Here is a 20704-nt window from a genome sequence, read left to right as displayed (position 1 = left end):
ACGCTGTTTGTAGTGTCTTTCATTTCTGTTCAATGGATTACCCGGAATTGAGGTCTGAAGTGGTCACTTTGCACATTTGCTATGAGCTGACGTCGTTGCTATCAGGTGTACGCTGTAAATGTAAATAAAAACCAAATATTCTTCTGCGACAATCCATTTCTTGTTTCCAAGTACTCAGTTTAAGATAGCAACTTTATAAGTATGGTGGACCAAACTTTACGAACCCACTGTTTGTTCTAATTTCAAAGATTTGGGAGTGCCAAATAATTCCACAAGATTGGAAAGATGCCTGCATTTGCAAGATTTACAAAGGCAAAGGTGACATTTCTGACTGCAGTTCTCACATGGGAATCTCTCTTCTCTCAGCAGCAGGAAAAGTCCTGGCTCACATACTCAACAACCGGCTAACGCACCTTGCAGAAAAAGTGCTGCCAGAGACCCAGTGTGGCTTTCGCCCGAACAGAGGCACAGTGGATGCCATATCTGTGGTCAAACAAATGCAAGAGAAAAGCTTGGAGCAACATCAGCCTCTGTTCACGTGATTTGTAGACCTGGAAAAAGCACTCGACCGAGTCCCACGGGAAGCTCTTTGGATTATACTGCCCTGACAAAATTATTAACTTCAATAGACAGTTTCATGACAACATGATGGCAAAAATCCGCCATGAAAACGAGCTTTCAGACCAGTTTCCCGTGACATGCGGTGTAAAACAAGGCTGTGTACTGGCTCCCACACTCTCCTAACTTTGTTTCGCACCTGTTATGAGAAACGCGACAGACAAAAGTGTCTTCAACATCTCTCGCCTCAGAACAAAAAGTCGCGTAAATAAAATATCTATCTTAGAAATTCTTTACGCAGACGATGTATGCATGATGGCTAACTCTCCTGACTCTCTCCAAACATACATGAACCTGCAGAAGGCTTGGTTTAATTATAAGCATCACCAAAACGCAATTCCTTCAACAACCACTTAGGGGTTCCAATACAGACGACTGCAGTATTAACTTGGACAACAAACATTTTGAAAACGTGTCACACTTTAAGTATCTAGGTAGCCAAATTAGAAGCGACAACAGAAATTGCAGCTCGTATAGCCAATGCAGCCTCAATTTTCGGCAAACTGAATCACCGAGTATGGAAATCACACGATCTCAGACTACGAACTAAAATTGCGGTCTACAAATCAATAATATTACCAACTTTACGTTTCGGAATCCTGGTGCTGTTATAAAGCTGATATTAGGAGGCTAGACACCTTTCATCTTCGCTGTCTGAGATCAATTCTCCACATGAAATGGGAAGACCGTGTTCCAAACACGGAGATTTTGCGTCGCGTGAAACTGCCTGGCATTGAAGCTCTCTTAATGAAACACCAACTGAGATGGAGTGGCCATATCATACGCATGGACGACAGTAGACTTCACAAAGCGGTATTCTACGCAGAGCTCTCGAGCAGAAAGCGGCGACAAGGTGGCCAACACCTGCGGTATAAAAGCACCATCAAACGCCACCTCACAGCCTGTGGCATTCCGAGCAAACGTTGGAAGGAGCTTCCATTGCGCCGATCAGAGTGGCGCTTAACTGTACACAAGAGTGTGGAACAATTCGAGCATATGCGCCTAAAGAACCTGGACGATAAACGAAAGCTCCACAAATCTAAGCCCAAGGCTAATTACACTCCTGGAAATTGAAATAAGAACACCGTGAATTCATTGTCCCAGGAAGGGGAAACTTTATTGACACATTCCTGGGGTCAGATACATCACATGATCACACTGACAGAACCACAGGCACATAGACACAGGCAACAGAGCATGCACAATGTCGGCACTAGTACAGTGTATATCCACCTTTCGCAGCAATGCAGGCTGCTATTCTCCCATGGAGACGATCGTAGAGATGCTGGATGTAGTCCTGTGGAACGGCTTGCCATGCCATTTCCACCTGGCGCCTCAGTTGGACCAGCGTTCGTGCTGGACGTGCAGACCGCGTGAGACGACGCTTCATCCAGTCCCAAACATGCTCAATGGGGGACAGATCCGGAGATCTTGCTGGCCAGGGTAGTTGACTTACACCTTCTAGAGCACGTTGGGTGGCACGGGATACATGCGGACGTGCATTGTCCTGTTGGAACAGCAAGTTCCCTTGCCGGTCTAGGAATGGTAGAACGATGGGTTCGATGACGGTTTGGATGTACCGTGCACTATTCAGTGTCCCCTCGACGATCACCAGTGGTGTACGGCCAGTGTAGGAGATCGCTCCCCACACCATGATGCCGGGTGTTGGCCCTGTGTGCCTCGGTCGTATGCAGTCCTGATTGTGGCGCTCACCTGCACGGCGCCAAACACGCATACGACCATCATTGGCACCAAGGCAGAAGCGACTCTCATCGCTGAAGACGACACGTCTCCATTCGTCCCTCCATTCACGCCTGTCGCGACACCACTGGAGGCGGGCTGCACGATGTTGGGGCGTGAGCGGAAGACGGCCTAACGGTGTGCGGGACCATAGTCCAGCTTCATGGAGACGGTTGCGAATGGTCCTCGCCGATACCCCAGGAGCAACAGTGTCCCTAATTTGCTGGGAAGTGGCGGTGCGGTCCCCTACGGCACTGCGTAGGATCCTACGGTCTTGGCGTGCATCCGTGCGTCGCTGCGGTCCGGTCCCAGGTCGACGGGCACGTGCACCTTCCGCCGACCACTGGCGACAACATCGATGTACTGTGGAGACCTCACGCCCCACGTGTTGAGCAATTCGGCGGTACGTCCACCCGGCCTCCCGCATGCCCACTATACGCCCTCGCTCAAAGTCCGTCAACTGCACATACGGTTCACGTCCACGCTGTCGCGGCATGCTACCAGTGTTAAAGACTGCGATGGAGCTCCGTATGCCACGGCAAACTGGCTGACACTGACAGCGGCGGTGCACAAATGCTGCGCAGCTAGCGCCATTCGACGGCCAACACCGCGGTTCCTGGTGTGTCCGCTGTGCCGTGCGTGTGATCATTGCTTGTACAGCCCTCTCGCAGTGTCCGGAGCAAGTATGGTGGGTCTGACACACCGGTGTCAATGTGTTCTTTTTTCCATTTCCAGGAGTGTACATCTATACGTATAACTCCACTGGGCAACTGTATTCGTGTGTCCGGATATTCAAAGCAAAGCTCGGTTTTGCAAGCCACATCCGAGCCCGCCACAATACGGGCTAAACGACTGATGGAGTCGCTGTCGTCGGACACGGCGAGGAGGGCATGATGATGAAAATTTGATGGAGAGAGCGCGACCTTACTCAAGTAAAAGGAATAATAAAAAAAGTATCATCAGTTTCTTTTCTCGCTGACCGAGAAAGCGTTGCAAATTCGTCCACCACAGGAACGGGAGGCGATTTCTGTTGCGTGTCAGAGCCTTGACGTATGGTCAGCTTTCGCTCTGTGGAACAGCCCAGTCGTTAAGCAAAAATTTTACGCCTTCGGGCCGCCCGTCGGCAAGTCGGAGTAATTTGAAAACCGTTTCGTTGCCGCCCTGAGTGAAAATAAATGCTCCCAGATAGTGGGGTGGAGAATTAACTTCGGCGCTCACGCCCGAATAACTGGCACGACTTCCAAGGCAGCGCGTGCCACAGCCGCCATTAATCACGGAATTTTGCCGTTCGTTTCACACTCCTTCCTCACCGAGAATAACACTGCGCTATTGCAAGACTGTTGGCCGAGACAATATGCACCGTGCGAGCATATGGAAAAGAAGTTAAAAGGTCCATAACTGTTATTGAGTGGTCGCAGTTCAGTATTGCTCAACTCCCTTTTATAGCGTGAAAGAAAGATTCCTCTTGGCCATGGACAGTGCAATAATACATAGTTTTAAGAGTTCATTTTTTTGATCAATTATTCCGAAATCAGTGTCACACGATAGCTCCTCGAATTAGAAGCTATCAAAACTTTGTGTCGGAGTATGTTATTCTTCGTTTCTTGCCATTTATTTTCCGTTAAAAATCTTTTTGTCCGCCACGAGGCAGAATGTGGAGCTCCAGGGGGCGGAGAATGCGGACACAAAGGAACCGCCGCCGAAAGTTCGACTTTAGCTCGAGAGATAAAGTTTGCGACAGTATTCGTGTCCGCCGTATCAGAGCTGCTGCTATATTTTTTTCTGTTCGAAGCAAGTTGCATACACAGAGTGGTGGGTGCTCTTTTTTCTCTCTTTTTCATTTCGATGTTGAAGTTACGTGTATTGGCCTGCGTTACGTAAGGATACGATTGAAACGCGAGGCATGACTGGGCTTGATACACTACAAGCGGGCGAATACGTAACTCTTCTCTTGGGAAAGACAGCGACGTTCAGTAAATTCACGTTACGCTGGCGCTTTGCCAATAAGTTGGTGGAGTAAGCCGACAGAACAAAACCACGCTGACATTCGTCATTATCATTATCATTAAGATGATCATCAGTTCCTGGTCTTTGAGCTAGTCCATGCTTTCTGCACCTTTTGTCGTCAATCGCTTCCTTCTTTAGGTACTTGCACCAAATGGTAGTTTGTTCTCTTCCGTCTTTAATTAATTTTCCTCTCCACGTATCCTTTTAAATCAGTTTTTATAATCGCCCCATGATTCCTCAGTGTGTACCGTTGCGAGGTTTCTTCCTTTCGTTGAATTATTGCCCGTAACGGTCTTACTTCTCTCATATTCTTCAACACATCTTACTCTGTCACTCTATTTGATTTTATCCATTCACCACCATGCTCAAGTTGCAGAGGCCTCCAACCTTTTCGTAATCCCTCCTGTAGGCCGAAGTTTTGGCGCCATTCAGAAATAAACAACATGGTTTAATATCCCTTCGACAACGGTATCGTTAGAGACGGGATAGAAATCCGGGCTGGTGAAGAATGAGGAGCCGGCCGCTGTGGCCGAGCGATTCTAGGCGCTTCAGTCTGGAACCGAGTGACCGCTACGGTCGCAGGTTCGAATCCTGCCTCGGGCATGGATGTGTGTGATGTCCTTAGGTTAGTTAGGTTTAAGTAGTTCTAAGTTCTAGGGGGCTGATGACCTCAGTTGTTAAGTCCCATAGTGCTCAGAGCCATTTGAATCATTTAACTTAAGCAATGTAGAAAAACGGACGAATGCCGAAAAATGAATGGCCAGAAACGAAACTGAACCACATTCCTCCCAATGTCAAAACACTGTTTCACTTCTCTCTAAAGCCCCGAATAGTAGGACCCAACAGACAAAATAATTAATCAACTATTACATTACTCTCTTTTCCACGCAGCTACAGAAAAATCTCTCTCTTTATTACAGAATTCTTGTTGTTCCATTACTATTCTCCACAAAATGCCGTTGTTGCACCTACAATTGCTTTTTATCCTAGTTCCTAGCTACTTAAAATCTTGAATATTTCCTACTTTGTCTGTATTCATCATTAATTTTACCCTTTCATCCCCTTGTTTTAACATAATTTTTTCTCTTCCTTTATTTTCATTCCATCACCATTTCTAGTAGTATCGATCGCCTCTACCATTTCTAGAAGCTTTTCACCGTTCCTGCGTAGAAGAACCAAATCCATTGCGAAACTCAAATACCACATCTCTTGCATAAAACATTCTCGCTGTACGAACCGTGTCAAACTGGTGATAAACCTCGAACTTTCGAGAATTATCACCATGATTCTATGCCGGGGGCAAAGTGTGCCTTCTCTACAGTGGCGTTCAAGCTTGCCATTGACCGGGTGACCTCTCTCGGGGTTCTTACTTCTATTGGCGGAATGATGTCTCTTGGGATGCTGCCGGGTAAAAATTCGACCGCATACCGTATTCTTCGGCCACTGCGTCTCAACACCTTGTCCATTAGTAAACAAGGCACAGTGTATGCGTTTGAGAGACGTATTGCTGCACGTCTACATGCACCAACGACCACCAAATACCAGCCTTATGGCGAGCATGGGAACATGTTGCAGAGCATGTATTGCCGTCCATGGTGAACACACACCCAATCAAGAACCCAAAACTGCGGTGCCTTCTGTCTAATTATTGGATAATTGAATAAAAGTGATATTTATGTTCGTTTCAGTATGTATTTCCTTCAGTTATCTTCCATGCTATACTGCAGCAGTTCTTTTTATGAATGGTTCAAGTTCCATCGAGGTATGCTACTTGGCAGCGATTAACCATGCGAAAAATACTTCTTCTGTAAGTTTTGCACACCAGTGCAGAATAGATACAGAAGAGAGGACCAATCAGAATGTTGTCATCTGAAGAGTTGCGTCTCCCGCAGGCGGCGAGAAGGACGTAGGTGTCTGCATGAAGTGTTTATTCAGCGGCCGTTTCGCACATGCGGATGAAGCGTCCGTGCAGACGCTAATTTCAGCGTCGCCTCGTTGGCTTAGTGAGTCTGCTATTGATTTTTCGACGGTGACGAAGTCACCAGACGCAGCCGCGAAGGCGGTGTTTTGAGAGGCAACAGACGCGCTGTATTTTTAACGCCGGGATGCATCGCTCCGGGACCGCATGCACCAGCGGAGTGTCTTCCTCCGGCACAGTCTGCTGTTTCGTGTCGGTAAAGGAAGGACGCGGTGCCGTATGTCACGCCGATGAGGAAACCAATTTAAGGGCTATTCTAAAATGAGCATGAAACGAGAATGAAAACTGAAGAGCTAACAAGAGGGGATTACTTTGCTCATTTCTCGTATATCAGACTAAGACCTGCAAGCTCCGAAGTTCAAATTTTACGAAAATAAATTTACAAAACGTAACTTCAACAAAATAATTACCTAAATTATACGAAAAAGACGAACAGTCTTGCCACAGCGTTCCACATTCAGAGATCTATTCCAATATCCAGTATACAGCATGAGAATAGACTCAACCCCTGATTACAAAAATCTGTTTATGAGGAGTTATGCTAGATACAGCTAAGCGGTTTACTGCAAATTATAGAAGAACACATAAGATGTTTTTTTTATTGGATAGACTATCACAAATGATCCATAGAACGTCTATATGGTACTCAATCTCCCTCCACATCTTTGCCAACATTTCTTCCAAAACCGCCTCTACATCATCTCGTATTTGTGCCGTAAGAGTTTTCACTTTAAGAACTGGTGAAGTGAACACTTTATCCTTAACGCAATCCCACGAAAAGTGCCCATGATATTGGACCACTTCTTCCAGTCCATACTTCCGGAAAGGTTGCACTCTATAATTGGTAAACAAATAACTTCCAATACGACGGTGCATCATCTAGTTCAAACACCGCCCAGAGTTGAAATTCCTGTAACTGAGTGAAATGTAATGTTCCAACATATTGACGTAACCCTGTTGCTGTAATCGTAGGCTCAGTGAAAATTAACAGTCCAGTAACTGTGTTGTGAATTAATTCACACATCCCATTCACTTTAAGGCTGATTCTTATCTGCTGTATCACCATATGTGTGTTCTTCGACACCTGATACGGACAAGATGTCTGTTTACTTTCCCGGAGGTGTCAAAAGTCGCTTTATCGGAAAATACTACAGTAAGGTAGTCATTACAGAAAGAATTTTCACTCCGCAGCGGAGTGTGCGCTGATATGAAACCACCTGGCAGATTAAATATGTTTAGTGGACCACGACTCGAGCTCACGGCCTTTGACTTCCTTTATCGACTGAGCCACTCAATCACTACTCATGAGCCGTCCTCGTAGCTGTACTTCTGCCAGAACATGTGGGTTCGAGTCCTGGTCCGGCACACAGTTTTAATCTGGGAGGAGGATTCATATCAGCGCACACTCCGCTGCAGAGTAAAAATTTATTCTGGAAACATCTCCCAGGCTGTGGCTAGCCGTCTCTCCACAATATCCTTTCCTCCAGGAATGCTAGTCTGGCACGTTTCACAGGAGATGAGGTACTGAAGAATTAAGGCAAGACGAGGGGTTGTCAGTCGTGCTTGGGTAGCTCATTCGGTAGAGCAGTTGTCCTCGAAACGCTAAGATCACACAGTTTTAATCTTCCAGGAAGTTTGAAGGTAGTCGTTGTCTTTATCGATTCGTTCTGGCGTGTTCTAGCAATATCAGTCCGTCTGGGCCTATCACCTGGCTGCAGTACTTACAGGAGTCACACTTTGTATGCAACGAACTCCAAGTCTCTTTACGGCAGTGCTCTGAAGTATGCCTGTTTCTCCGTAAAAATATGACTCATCGATTTCTGCAGACTAGATTTAAATTGTGGAGAATCCTGTAATTGTGATCTGTAATGGCGAAGGATACCGAGCTTGTAGTGCGAGAATGTGGTCCGGTGAGACAACCTAGGGCATCAGGAAAACTGTGTCGGTTCTAAATCATTTAGTTCCACGATTCGTGCAATTCAGACAGCTTTCTCGTGGCGTTGACGGAAGGCGGCAGAGCAGTACACGCGATAGGGAGTTTGCTGACTCATCCAGCCCAGCGCCTTCTACGTTGCATGTCAGAGGTCGGAAACCGCATCTTCAGCAGGGTCGGTGTCGTGCGGGATGCCGACTTGGAGGTCTGCAGGCGTTGCCCGTCCAGCCAGGACACCGCAGGAGTGGCGCTTTGCCTTATTGAGGCGCTCTCGAAGACATCGGTGTTGGTACCCATGGCCTCCCAACAAAAGGCAGCCAAGACTTCGTTAACTGCCCACAGGTACAGCCAGGGGGCAGCACGAAATGGGTCCCTCCCAGATAGTGTGTGCGGCTGGCACCCGGGAAGTTGAACCTCCGTTGACCCCCAGCAGGATATTCACATCACACAGCAGCAAAGTGGGCAGTGGCGGCATGCCACGTTAGTGGAGTGCATCATCCTGTTTGGTGTATCGTAGCTGAAGTCACCAGATAAGTATTAGGCACATATCATGGAACAGCCTCGATATGGATTCACTGTAACTCACAAGACTATCACTACGACTGCTGCTCGCAAACAAATAGTATGGGTATGTGCGCTTCAAGTTCCAGTATTCATTCTAGTTGGGTTGTGCTGATGATATTATCGAGTTGTAGCGATCAGCGGACTTGTCCCCAATTTAAAAGCTTCACACAATACTGCAGTGTCCCATCTGTGGCTTTCGGTGCTTCAGATTTGAACTTTCTGCCATGTCAGCGGGCTGAAAATCATTCTTACGTATGATTTGCGTGTTGGTACAGCAAATTGCTGTCAGAATGACGTTATGATGCGATCGTTCTGATGCGGTCTCACTCTGTTCTCTCTGCTCGCTTGTGTTGGGAATGAGCATCGCTATTTACTACATTGGCTTCCCTTCATGATTACATTTTGATTATGAGCTGCAGTCAGGCCAGCCTTGGTTCGGTTCTGCAACTTATTAGTTAAAAAGTTGAAACATCTTACGTTCACTCAGAATTCCATCCTGTGGTGCAGCAAACCCTGTGGACAACGGTGTCAACAATCACTCGACATCCACCACTTTTGTGTTGTCACCAACACCGCCAGTCTCTTTAAACTTTTCATGGTGGTGCTCTTCACATCTGGCTGATCTTTACCATAGGCACTTCTAAACTGCGTTGTAACGGCAGGACTCCTAAATTATGCTACCTGTAACAAGTGGGAGAGCGGAGAGAGAGAGAGAGAGAGAGAGAGAGAGAGAGAGAGAGAGAGAGAGGGGGGGGGGAGAGAGAGAGAGAGAGAGAAGATGATGTTAGAATAGATGTAGAAGTGTGTCCATAAAAGCTTCGTACGTATATATAGTGCAGGAACACAAAGAAATATGAGGTAGCTTAGCACAGTGTTTTATAGAAAGCATCCACAATTATCGATGAGTTGGCGAGGTGTCGCCTTGCTGTAAGAAAGAGAATTTCAATAAAAAAGAACAAAATGGAAGTCTAAAGAGAATACGTCTGATCTCTGGAGAGAGCGAGGAATGTTTAACTGAAAAGAATCAAGAAATTGAGAGTTGATGCTGACGAGTTGCGTATTACGAGCGCAGAGGCAGGGGACGAACGCTGGGACTTAAACCATCCGTCACTACGATCAGTGGAGTCACGATGCCAGACTGTTATGCTGAAAAAGCGTGTGATCTCACAGAGTCAATCAATGCAGCGGATGCGTGTTTCTTAACGCGGACATACTGACGAATCCAGATGGTCTTAACACAAGGCTGTTCCCAGTGCAGTGAGAGGTTCGAATGGTTCAAATGGTTCTGAGCACTATGGGACTTAACTTCTGAGGTCATCAGTCCCCTAGAACTTAGAACTACTTAAACCTAACTAATGTAAGGACATCACATACAGCCATGCCCGAGGCAGGATTCGAACCTGCGACCGTAGCAGCAGAGCGGTTCCGGACGTAAGCACCTAGAACCTCTCGTCCACAGCGGCCGGCCCAGTGAGAGGCGATGCTTGCAAACCAAAACGGCGATAACTGCCGCACTCGTACTACCTGTGATGTAGTCAAAGATCGGCAGCCGAATAGGGTGGAGAGTGCTTCTCCATGACATATCTGGACTCGGGACGCCAAAAGTAGGTCCCCGAAGCCATCATGACAGGGAAAAGGGAGGGGGGCAGAGAAAAGAAACATTCATATAGCCTCGCCCCGGTGGGTGGTTCGGTCTTTTCGACTCCCAGGTCGAGACACCTGTTTGAGGGCTATGAGAGAGAAACAGGTATTCCTTTCCTAGCGCGAGACTTCAACTTAAAACCAAATCTATCGGCCAGGAACTTTACAGAATTGCACCGTGCTGAGCACTTTCCGTTAGAAATGTGGAAATTACTTCGCCCCCTTCATTCGATGGTTCTCCATGCAGGAAATCCAGCGGTGTTATTTTCTGGCTGGGGAAATTAATCTACGTGGTGTATTCGGAAAGTAATGTCCGATTAGGGCCTAAATGGAAACCACTGTGAAAGTCTGATGGCATTTTGCACAGATGTGTTGGGCAGTGTCTTTTGTGTGCCTGTCTGTCGCTACACGTCGTTCTTTTCAGTTCATAGTGCAAAGTGATCAAGTAGAAATGCTTAAAACAACAGTGCCTCCCGCCAAGTATGTGGACCTGGTGAGAGATTTCGCCTGAAGCAATGCAGCCCACATAACATAAATGTCATACATTTCTTTGTTGTTGGTGGTTGTTTGGGGAAGGAGACCAGACAGCGAGGTCATCGGTCTCATCGGATTAGGGAAGGAAGTTGGCCGTGCCCTTTGAAAGGAACCCTCCTAGCATTTGCCTGGAGCGATTTGGACTGATAGGACTAGAATAAAAAATATTGTTGATACTGTTCAGATTATAATGTCTGAGGTTTTGAAAATAATTACAATTGAAAGAATTAGTGCAATTTCTACATCAAAAATTAAAAAAATTACTGCGGGAAATCACGGAAAACCTAAATCAGGATGGCCGGACGTGGGATTGAACCGTCGTCCTCCCGAATGCGAGTCCAGTGTCTAGGAACTGCGCCACCTCGCTCGGTCATACATTTCTTTCTTCAAGACAATTTTCAGCCGCATTCTGCAGGGGCAATGACGACGCTCCTGCGGCGTTATCGATGGGAAGTGTTTGGTCACCCAAAATACAGCCCTTAATTGACTCCCTCCGTTGTTCATCTCTGCTCACATGAACCGCCTGCTACGAAGACATTTTGTCACAAACAATGAATGGCACACCAGCGTAGAGAATTGGCGGAAAGCACAGGCGTCTACTTTCGGAGACTGGAAACGTTTGGACAACGCCACGACAAATGTCTAATTCGGAGCGGCGACTATTTGGAGAGGTAGCTGGAAGATGTGGCTAACTGTTGCGAGTAAAAAATTTTTGATTTTCACTGTGGTTTTCATTTCGCTACCGATCGCACTTAACTTTCCGAAGAGCCCTCGTAACTGCATAAATTGATCGGTTAAGTTTTACGTCTTTTCAATTAATGATCCGCCTGGTCTGAGTTTATTATCAGTAAGCTTGAGATTCTGTAGGTAGGCCTCATCTGTGGTTGGTATTATGACTTCAAGCTATTTTGACATTTGTTACATGCAGGTTTCGTAATGTTGCAACTGCGGTTACTGAAAAACACATGTCAGAACTGCAATGTTTTAAAGATTGTTTCCCCATTATTGACAAGGCTTAAGCTGGAATCGAAGTGTGATTGTAGGTTGACACTACGCGAATTTTTTCTGTGCAGCCGTGATTTGAAAACAGTGCGTTTCCGTGTGCGCTGCGCTTAGCAAAGGCATTTCCTGCGCCGCGCATAAAATTAACAGGCCGTGCAGTGGGGCGGCTAATGAAATTTTCGATCACGGTGACGGTGGCGCTCGTTTGCTCGTGTGCCGATCACACGCGTCCCGGCCGGGCGCGACAACCGTAATTACGACCTTTCATTCGCCCCTCCACTGTTTGGACCGAACTAACTGCAGAAAATGCAATTCCTCCTTTTAATTAGGTCATCGGATTTTAATCAAACGCTTTGTGATTGTTAACAGGTCGTTATCTCGATAAAAAAAAAGGCAACCAATGGTGTTCGGTCCTAGTGAAAACTATTGGAGTGAAGGGCTTGTTCAGATAACATATGGCTGATGCTTATTACAGATGATATCTCTTAAACTCCAAACTAGCTGCTCCATGGTATCTAGAATGTCGCTTAATGTTCGAATTTCGGGTGTATTGGTGTCCTAGCGAAACTGGATGTTACTTCGTACTGTAACGGCGCAAGATTTTGTATTGCACAGGAAAGGGTCAAATGCAGTCGCATTCAGCTGTGAAGTAGTTGATTTATTTTAGAGACGAGCAAAACCGTTCTTTTCAATGATCAGGTCAGCATTTATCAGTTTTTCGCCACTCACCATTCACTCACAAAAATGAATCAAAGGGAGGAACCTTGTTTTAATTCAGGTCAGTATACCAGTATTATAATCTGATTTTGTGCTATTTCGCAGACCAAAGAAAAACAAGCAACATATTTATGTTACATCCCTAACAGTTTTTAAATTTAAATGTTCCACATTTTGTCTGCTGCAAAAGTTAATAATATTACAAAATGAAGTCCAACATATCTTTTATCGAGTGAAAAAATTATAAAAATAAAACCGATTATTGTTATGTTTTCATACTTTCGTTGCACGAAAAATACAGTATCAGAATTACAGCATAACTGTAATTAATTTAAGTACTGACAGTCATCATTTACAGTCAGTATGACATTATACGTACCCAAGAAGGAAAAATTAATCAGTATTATGATTTAGAAATAAAATTTGATCTATTATCCTGGAGGTCAGCCAGTTTCATTTGTTGGTGCATGTTTGTCCTGCTTTTGAAAAGACATGGTCATTGCACCCTGTCGTACCTGCAATACATAATATTTTCAGAATAAATTAGTACAGCGTTGGCTAGAGCAATTTACTTGTTCCCCACCAGTTTAATGGATCGCTATTTCTATGAAAATAGACAAACATTTCCCAAGTTCGACACTTGACACATGTCCTGGGGTGTGACTTTCTTGCAGTTGACAACACATTTCAGACAGCTGTTCATATTTTATCCACAACATCTAAGGTACGCATTATGTTTGTATCTAAAGGAAACAGCAGTTATGCCTTTCAGCAGCCAGGCGTCGATTCCCAGCAAAAAATAATAATAAATGATCAGAAAATAGAAAAGTAAACTTCTTCAAAATCTTACAAAATTCTATCTCATTTATGACAGACATGGGCATTCAAAAGAAAGTAGAAAGAAGTAATTCAATCTATGTAACCTACAGAAATAAAGTAAGGAAGGAAACTCTAGCGAAGTTGTACGAAACGATTCCAGCGCCAACTGTGACATTTGGAACTGAGTTATCGACTGAACAAAAAGAAATGAACAAAGAATGCAAGCAATGGAGACGCGATTCCTCAGAACAGAACCTGGGCACACACTGTCTGACTGGAGGATGAATGCTGACTTATCACCGAAGTACTGGGAGTTAAAAACGTAAATGAGCAGATTAAGGAATACAGAAACAACTTAAAAGACTATGTTACAAGAATGGAAGATGACAGAATACCTGAATTAATAATGAATTATTACCCAGTGTGCAGAAGGTCTTTAAGAATTCTGAGGGAAAAGTGTGAAGATCAATAATTTCAGTGAAGAGGGTGTAACAGGAAAATACCTAATGTATGCAGAAAGAAGAATGCATCTCATATTAAAAATAATTTGATTTTTTAAGTAACTGTGATGTAATAAGTTTTGAAATAAGACATAAAACCCTGGTCTGTTGTAAGAGGCCCTGAAGGCATTAATCTGATCAGGTTAAATAAAAAATAAAAAAATAAGAACAACACTATTCGTGCACTGTAATACATATGAAATTATTATGTAAGTACATACTGTTGTTATGATAAGGAACAATATCCAGAAGAACAAAATTTGGATGGAGAGGCGTTGACTCAAGGAAGCGAGCAGTGAGTTGAATCAGTGTGTGAGCCAAGAATGCAGAGAGCAGAGCGACTCCTGAAATGCTTTGCGAGCTACTCTGTGTGAGCCATTGGAAGCAGAGTGACTACTGAGTCACCTTGTGATCTGCTCCGTGGCTGAAGTCAGAGGATAAGAAGTAGCAACTGGCTCAAAAGTATGTCAACATTTATTGACCGTTGCAATTTGAGATTTTCTTTTCAAATCAAGAGCAGAAATACAGGGTGTAAACGTCGGCTGTTTACAATGCACCACAACAGTGTAGAGGAAGCAGAGACGAACAATTTGACATAGGGAACATGTGTCTCTCAAGTCGGGAAACTATCTAAAATTGGCCTACAATTACTAAAGTTACAGTGCGCATGTGTTGTGCAAGTTTTTCAGTATTCTCTCGCTCTCTTCGTGTAAACTGTTACTCCTACAGGAAATATGAATAGGACCTTTTTGTAGGAAATTTAATTTGGTTAATTTTGTGCTGGGATACGTTTTCGGTAGAGGCCACGTTTATGAAGTTACTTCAGGAAAAAGGTACAGAAGTGAAATTCAAATGCAATCCCATCCCCACAGTCATCTCCCAGGTCAGGGTTTCTGCTATGTTATTCGTGGCAATACGTCCCACCAGTTTATTTCCCCTCAAGAGCCTTCTTTCTTTTTTTTTTTTTTTTTTTTTTTTGTCGCTGTGTGTACCAGTGGAACAGGAAAGGAAACGACTAATTGTGGTACAAGGTACTCTCCGCCTTGCTGAGTATGTATATAGAGACGGTGATTTCGAACTGGTCCGAGCCAAGTAGTCATAGTACGTCACATTCATGACGTTAAGGCGCTTGCACTTCTGCTTAGGCAGTTAGCACCGCTACCTTGTGAGTGTGGTCGCCTTTAGTTTGTCGTCGCATGGAGTGACCGCTGTTGCTCGCGACTTGCGTCATCTCTGTGTCGTGGTGCAATGAGGAACCTTAGCAATAGCTTGTAACGAGCCCAATGTGCCTTTGTCGTAGTTATGCCACTGCTCCCTCGTGAAGAGACGCGTGTTGCGTACAGACTGCGAAGCTTTTTACACGCAGCTATGTCGTAGCAAACAGACGTTTGCATGAGGAACACGCAGTCACCAGCAGCACTCGCCTCCACGCTTAAGGTGGCGGATACTCGCTCGTTCCGTGGTGCAGGGCTTGGTTGGAACCCTGATGACAGAATAACATCCCACGTCAATATTTGGCCAGGAAGTGAAATTCCTGATCCTGAGTCTTTGCGCCATTGTGATGAGATAAAGTCCAAGGCTCTCCACAGAGTCTTACCGGGTGTGGACATTTGACTGTGGTCAACATGTCGAACTGGGACGTTAGTGTCGATGGACCATTTGGTGGTTGGGAGATGACCAGCCTGTATGTCTTCTCTTCATTAACTCAGCACGCACACACAATTCACGTACAGGGTGGACACCTAAGACAGGCTCTTATGTATTTGTTAGCCACACCCTACAAAGGAGAAACTGTGTCCCTGTCCAGCAAGAGGGGGGACGGTTTAGGACCCGACGTCTTCAAAGGGGATACGTCGTATTGTTATAGTCTGCAGCCGCAATGACTCAACGAAGCCCAGAAGCAGAATTACTTTGCACGGTGAACATTCACCATCACACTGGCGATGAAGACTGCTGTGACGAGCAGGATGTGCTGGTGGTCTGCCCCAGCAGTGGCGGTGCTCAGAAGTGCCACATCAGGGGTGTGAACCTCGGCCCCCGGAATATGGCTGGCGGAACCTCACAACGTAGACGATAAGTGGGTTACTGACTAGAGGGATCCTAGTTCGAACCTCGGCTCACAGGGGCTGATTCTGGATTGTACGGCGGGTGATCTCGTAGCATGATGGGACAATGTTGGCTGTAGTGGCGGGTGGCGGTACAGCGATAATGATACCTCTCAGGGCCGCAAAGCTGTAACCCACTCCACAGCTGTCGCTGTTACGATCCCCCGGCTGGCGTGATCGGTATCTGGCATGTATACGCGCTTGGGTCAGGTGTGTCGATATGCAGATGCTCCAGGTGCCACATAACTATCCTGGCGCAATGCTGCGGAAGCGTCCCAGATTTCAGTTACATCGCTGATTGCTGACCGAGGGCGGATGCGATGCCGAAATGCTGCGCCAGCTGATTACTGCAATCAACACAATTACTGAACTGTCAGCCTTAGCATAGTTGCAGTGCCCTAGCGAGTATCTCGATTCGTCACCGGAAAACTGGACACGTAATACTGTGACAGTGTTAGGTGTTTATAGATATATTTTTAAAATTCGCAGTGACATGAGCCAAGGAGGTGGGAGAGGAACGGGATAGTGCATTTCTTCCGACACGTCGCTCACGATCATGTATTCGGAGGAATTTTGTACAGTGGCCACCTTATCAGGAAATTTAAGAGAGATAAATTCTTGCGTGGTTCCTTTAGGAGGAGCGTGCCCGCAACACCAACTGAGTTGCCAACCTGGGTGAGCCAGCGCAGCATATTATGTGAAGCAAATCGCGGAAGGGAGGGCGACGGTTTCCGAGACAGAACAAGAGACCACTCGTAGACGGACAGTGTTAGTGATGGGATGTGTCTAGGAGCCGTCTCCGTGTAAAATGTGGTTTTGTCTCTGGCGCCGGATTCGTTAGCCACAGACGTCACTCTCACCCCAACAAACCACGTTGCATTGTGCAGGTAAACACTCCAGAATGAAAAATATCGAGGTGCGTTTTTTTTTTCATATTATAGCTGACCAATGACGAATTTCTTGACATTCACAAGCAATTTTTATCGTTCAGGCCGACGAATTGCGACACCAACTTTGATTTTTTCTAATATAACTATATATTTTTTCTGTGACTTTTGAAAGAAGCTTCTATGAAAATTTTAACGACAGAACATGAATGGGACTTTAGAAAACAGTACCAAGGTAAGAGGGCCGCAAACCACTGTCCCGCCTTCCGGAGAAGAGGTTCAACAAACGTCTGCCATATTATACAAAATGTAAGCAAACACTTAACTTATTGTTTTGTATTGTATTGTATTGTGTATTAACCGGAGGCCTAGAAACGACGGAGAGGCTCCGTCCCCGCCGCAGCCGCAGTGGTCCACAACCCCACGACGACTACCGCAGTCCACTTCACCCCTCCGCCGCCCCACACCGAACCACTCAGAGTTTTTGTGCGTTTCGGCCCCCGGTGGAACCCCCACCCCCCATCCCACCCCACCCACCCACCCACCCAGGGAACGTCTCACACTAGACGAGTGTATTCCCTATGTTTGAGTGGTAGAGTAACGGTGGTGTACGCGGACGTGGAGAACTTGTTTGCGCAGCAATCGCCGACATAGTGTAGCTGAGGCGGAATAAGGGGAACCAGCCCGCATTCGCTGAGGCAGGTGGAAAACCGCCTAAAAACCATCCACACACTGGTCGGCTCACCGGACCTCGACACAAGTCCGCCGGGCGGATTCGTGCCGGGGACCAGGTTCTCCCTCCCAATCCGGAAAGCCGTGCGTTAGACCGCACGGCTAACCCGGCGGGCAATACTTAACCTAGGTACGATTCGTGTGTTTGCTCAAAATGTTGACTTTGAGCATTGCTACACGCTGTGAAGTGATTCTAGAGTAACAATACTGCACTTTCAATTTCATCTCGAGTTAACGGCAGCACAGACACGTGTTATAAAACATTTCATGCCTTCGGGAATCGTCAGTGTCTCCTAATAGATCTCTTGTTTTAACTTTCGCCACAGACAAAAGTACAGAAACGTAAAGTCTGGCGACTGTGCAGACAATTTTAGGTTTCGTGAATGACCATTCCGACGCTCTCAAAATGTTCTCTTAAGATGTCTGTCATTTCATGTGAGAAATGAGAGGGGACGCCAGTCTTGTTGGTACCACGCTGACTGCCTTACGTCCAGTGGGATGTCCTCCAATAAGTGCGGCAGCAGCATATCTTGTTTTTGTAGTTCCATCAATAAATTCTTGAAAAACGCGCACCAGACTTTGATAGACCAAGAGCTTTGTTTTTATACATTTCTTTGAGTCAGTGTGGATTTTCAGCTGCCGACTATTGCGAAAATAGATTCGGCCACTGTCTGAAAACTGCATCAAACCAGTCTTGGGACTGAAGACCACAACAGCAACAACTGTACACACTACGAATACCCTATTAGAATACTGAAGGAAGGTTTTTCGTACTCACCTGCATTAACTTACAGTTTTTCCACATCTAGAAGAAGCTATCATTCTTCACACTAAACAGAAATACTGTCTGAGTCATCCTATACCATTCTACAGTCACTTGACGACGATTCTTTCCCGTACACTACTGCGTCATCAGCAATCGGTCGCTCACTGCAGCTCGCCCTATGCTTCAGATCTTTAGCATATACATAGAACAAGACGTATTCTGTCGCACTTTCCTGGCGTCCTCCTGACAGTATATTTTTACATCGCATGAACCATCGTCGTCGTGGACAAGTTGCTGACTTCTAGTACTGCAAAGGTCTTCCCACCACACATACATCTGAGAACCTATTCCGTATGCTCGGATCTACGTTAACAGTCTGCGCCCTGGCATTGTGTCAAACACTTTCCGGGAATCCACGAATGTGGAATCTGTGTGTTGTCCTTCATTCACATTTTGCAAAATATAAATAAAACAAAATAAATCTGTGTTGATTTGTGGACAGAAGCTTTTTGCTCTCAAACGTTAAGGGAATTTCTCTGTAATTAGCAAAAGAAAAAAAAAATGTTTAATTGTGTGTGAAATCTTGTGGGACTTAACTGCTAAGGTCATCAGTCCCTAAGCTTACACACTGCTTAACCTAAATTATCCTAAGGACAAACAAACACACCCATGCCCGAGCGAGGACTCGAACCTCCGCCGGGATCAGCCGCACAGTCCATGACTGCAGCGCCCTAGACCGCTCGGCTAGTCCCGCGCGGCTGTTATTAGAGCTTTAATGTTTTTCTATGGCGAATCACTCTTTTCGAAATTTAATACCCATTGCTTTTATGTTTCATTAAGGAAACAGAATAAGGCGAATGGTTGAAGATGTGGACTTCAGCCGAAGATGATAGAGCGGTAGCCAAAAAATCTGTTTTTACTTCGAAAACACTACCATACCTTTAGACTGCGTATGGCTAACTGTTAAAAAAAAGTCTGATGACACTTCAGAAGAGTTTTTCGGTGGAAGAACTGCTATTGTAGAATTTGATGAGTCACCAAGTATAAAATACAAGAAACACCAACGCCAAACGTCCCACTGAACAATGTGCTGTATTGTTGGATGTATGGTTCTCTACAGCCTTCGTTAAACGATACCATAACTGTAGTGCTCTAAGAAGTCATTCGATGCAGCACAAGTGTAAGACGCAGAAACGCGACCCATGAGTTCATGGGTCGCATCCTCGTTGGCCTCTGCTTGTGATGACTTATATCGATTCCTTGAAATAGTACAGGAAAATACAGGATCATACACTCCTGGAAATGGAAAAAAGAACACATTGACACCGGTGTGTCAGACCCACCATACTTGCTCCGGACACTGCGAGAGGGCTGTACAAGCAATGATCACACGCACGGCACAGCGGACACACCAGGAACCGCGGTGTTGGCCGTCGAATGGCGCTAGCTGCGCAGCATTTGTGCACCGCCGCCGTCAGTGTCAGCCAGTTTGCCGTGGCATACGGAGCTCCATCGCAGTCTTTAACACTGGTAGCATGCCGCGACAGCGTGGACGTGAACCGTATGTGCAGTTGACGGACTTTGAGCGAGGGCGTATAGTGGGCATGCGGGAGGCCGGGTGGACGTAGCGCCGAATTGCTCAACACGTGGGGCGTGAGGTCTCCACAGTACATCGATGTTGTCGCCAGTGGTCGGCGGAAGGTGCACGTGCCCGTCGACCTGGGACCGGACCGCAGCGACGCACGGATGCACGCCAAGACCGTAGGATCCTACGCAGCTCCGTAGGGACCGCACCGCCACTTCCCAGCAAATTAGGGACACTGTTGCTCCTGGGGTATCGGCGAGGACCATTCGCAACCGTCTCCATGAAGCTGGGCTACGGTCCCGCACACCGTTAGGCCGTCTTCCGCTCACGCCCCAACATCGTGCAGCCCGCCTCCAGTGGTGTCGCGACAGGCGTGAATGGAGGGACGAATGGAGACGTGTCGTCTTCAGCGATGAGAGTCGCTTCTGCCTTGGTGCCAATGATGGTCGTATGCGTGTTTGGCGCCGTGCAGGTGAGCGCCACAATCAGGACTGCATACGCCCGAGGCACACAGGGCCAACACCCGGCATCATGGTGTGGGGAGCGATCTCCTACACGGGCCGTACACCACTGGTG

Source organism: Schistocerca cancellata, chromosome 1 (assembly GCF_023864275.1).
Source record: "Schistocerca cancellata isolate TAMUIC-IGC-003103 chromosome 1, iqSchCanc2.1, whole genome shotgun sequence".
Taxonomy (NCBI): Eukaryota; Metazoa; Arthropoda; class Insecta; order Orthoptera; family Acrididae; genus Schistocerca; species Schistocerca cancellata.
The sequence above is the reverse complement of the archived record's forward strand: the minus strand, read 5'-3'. Positions refer to the sequence as shown.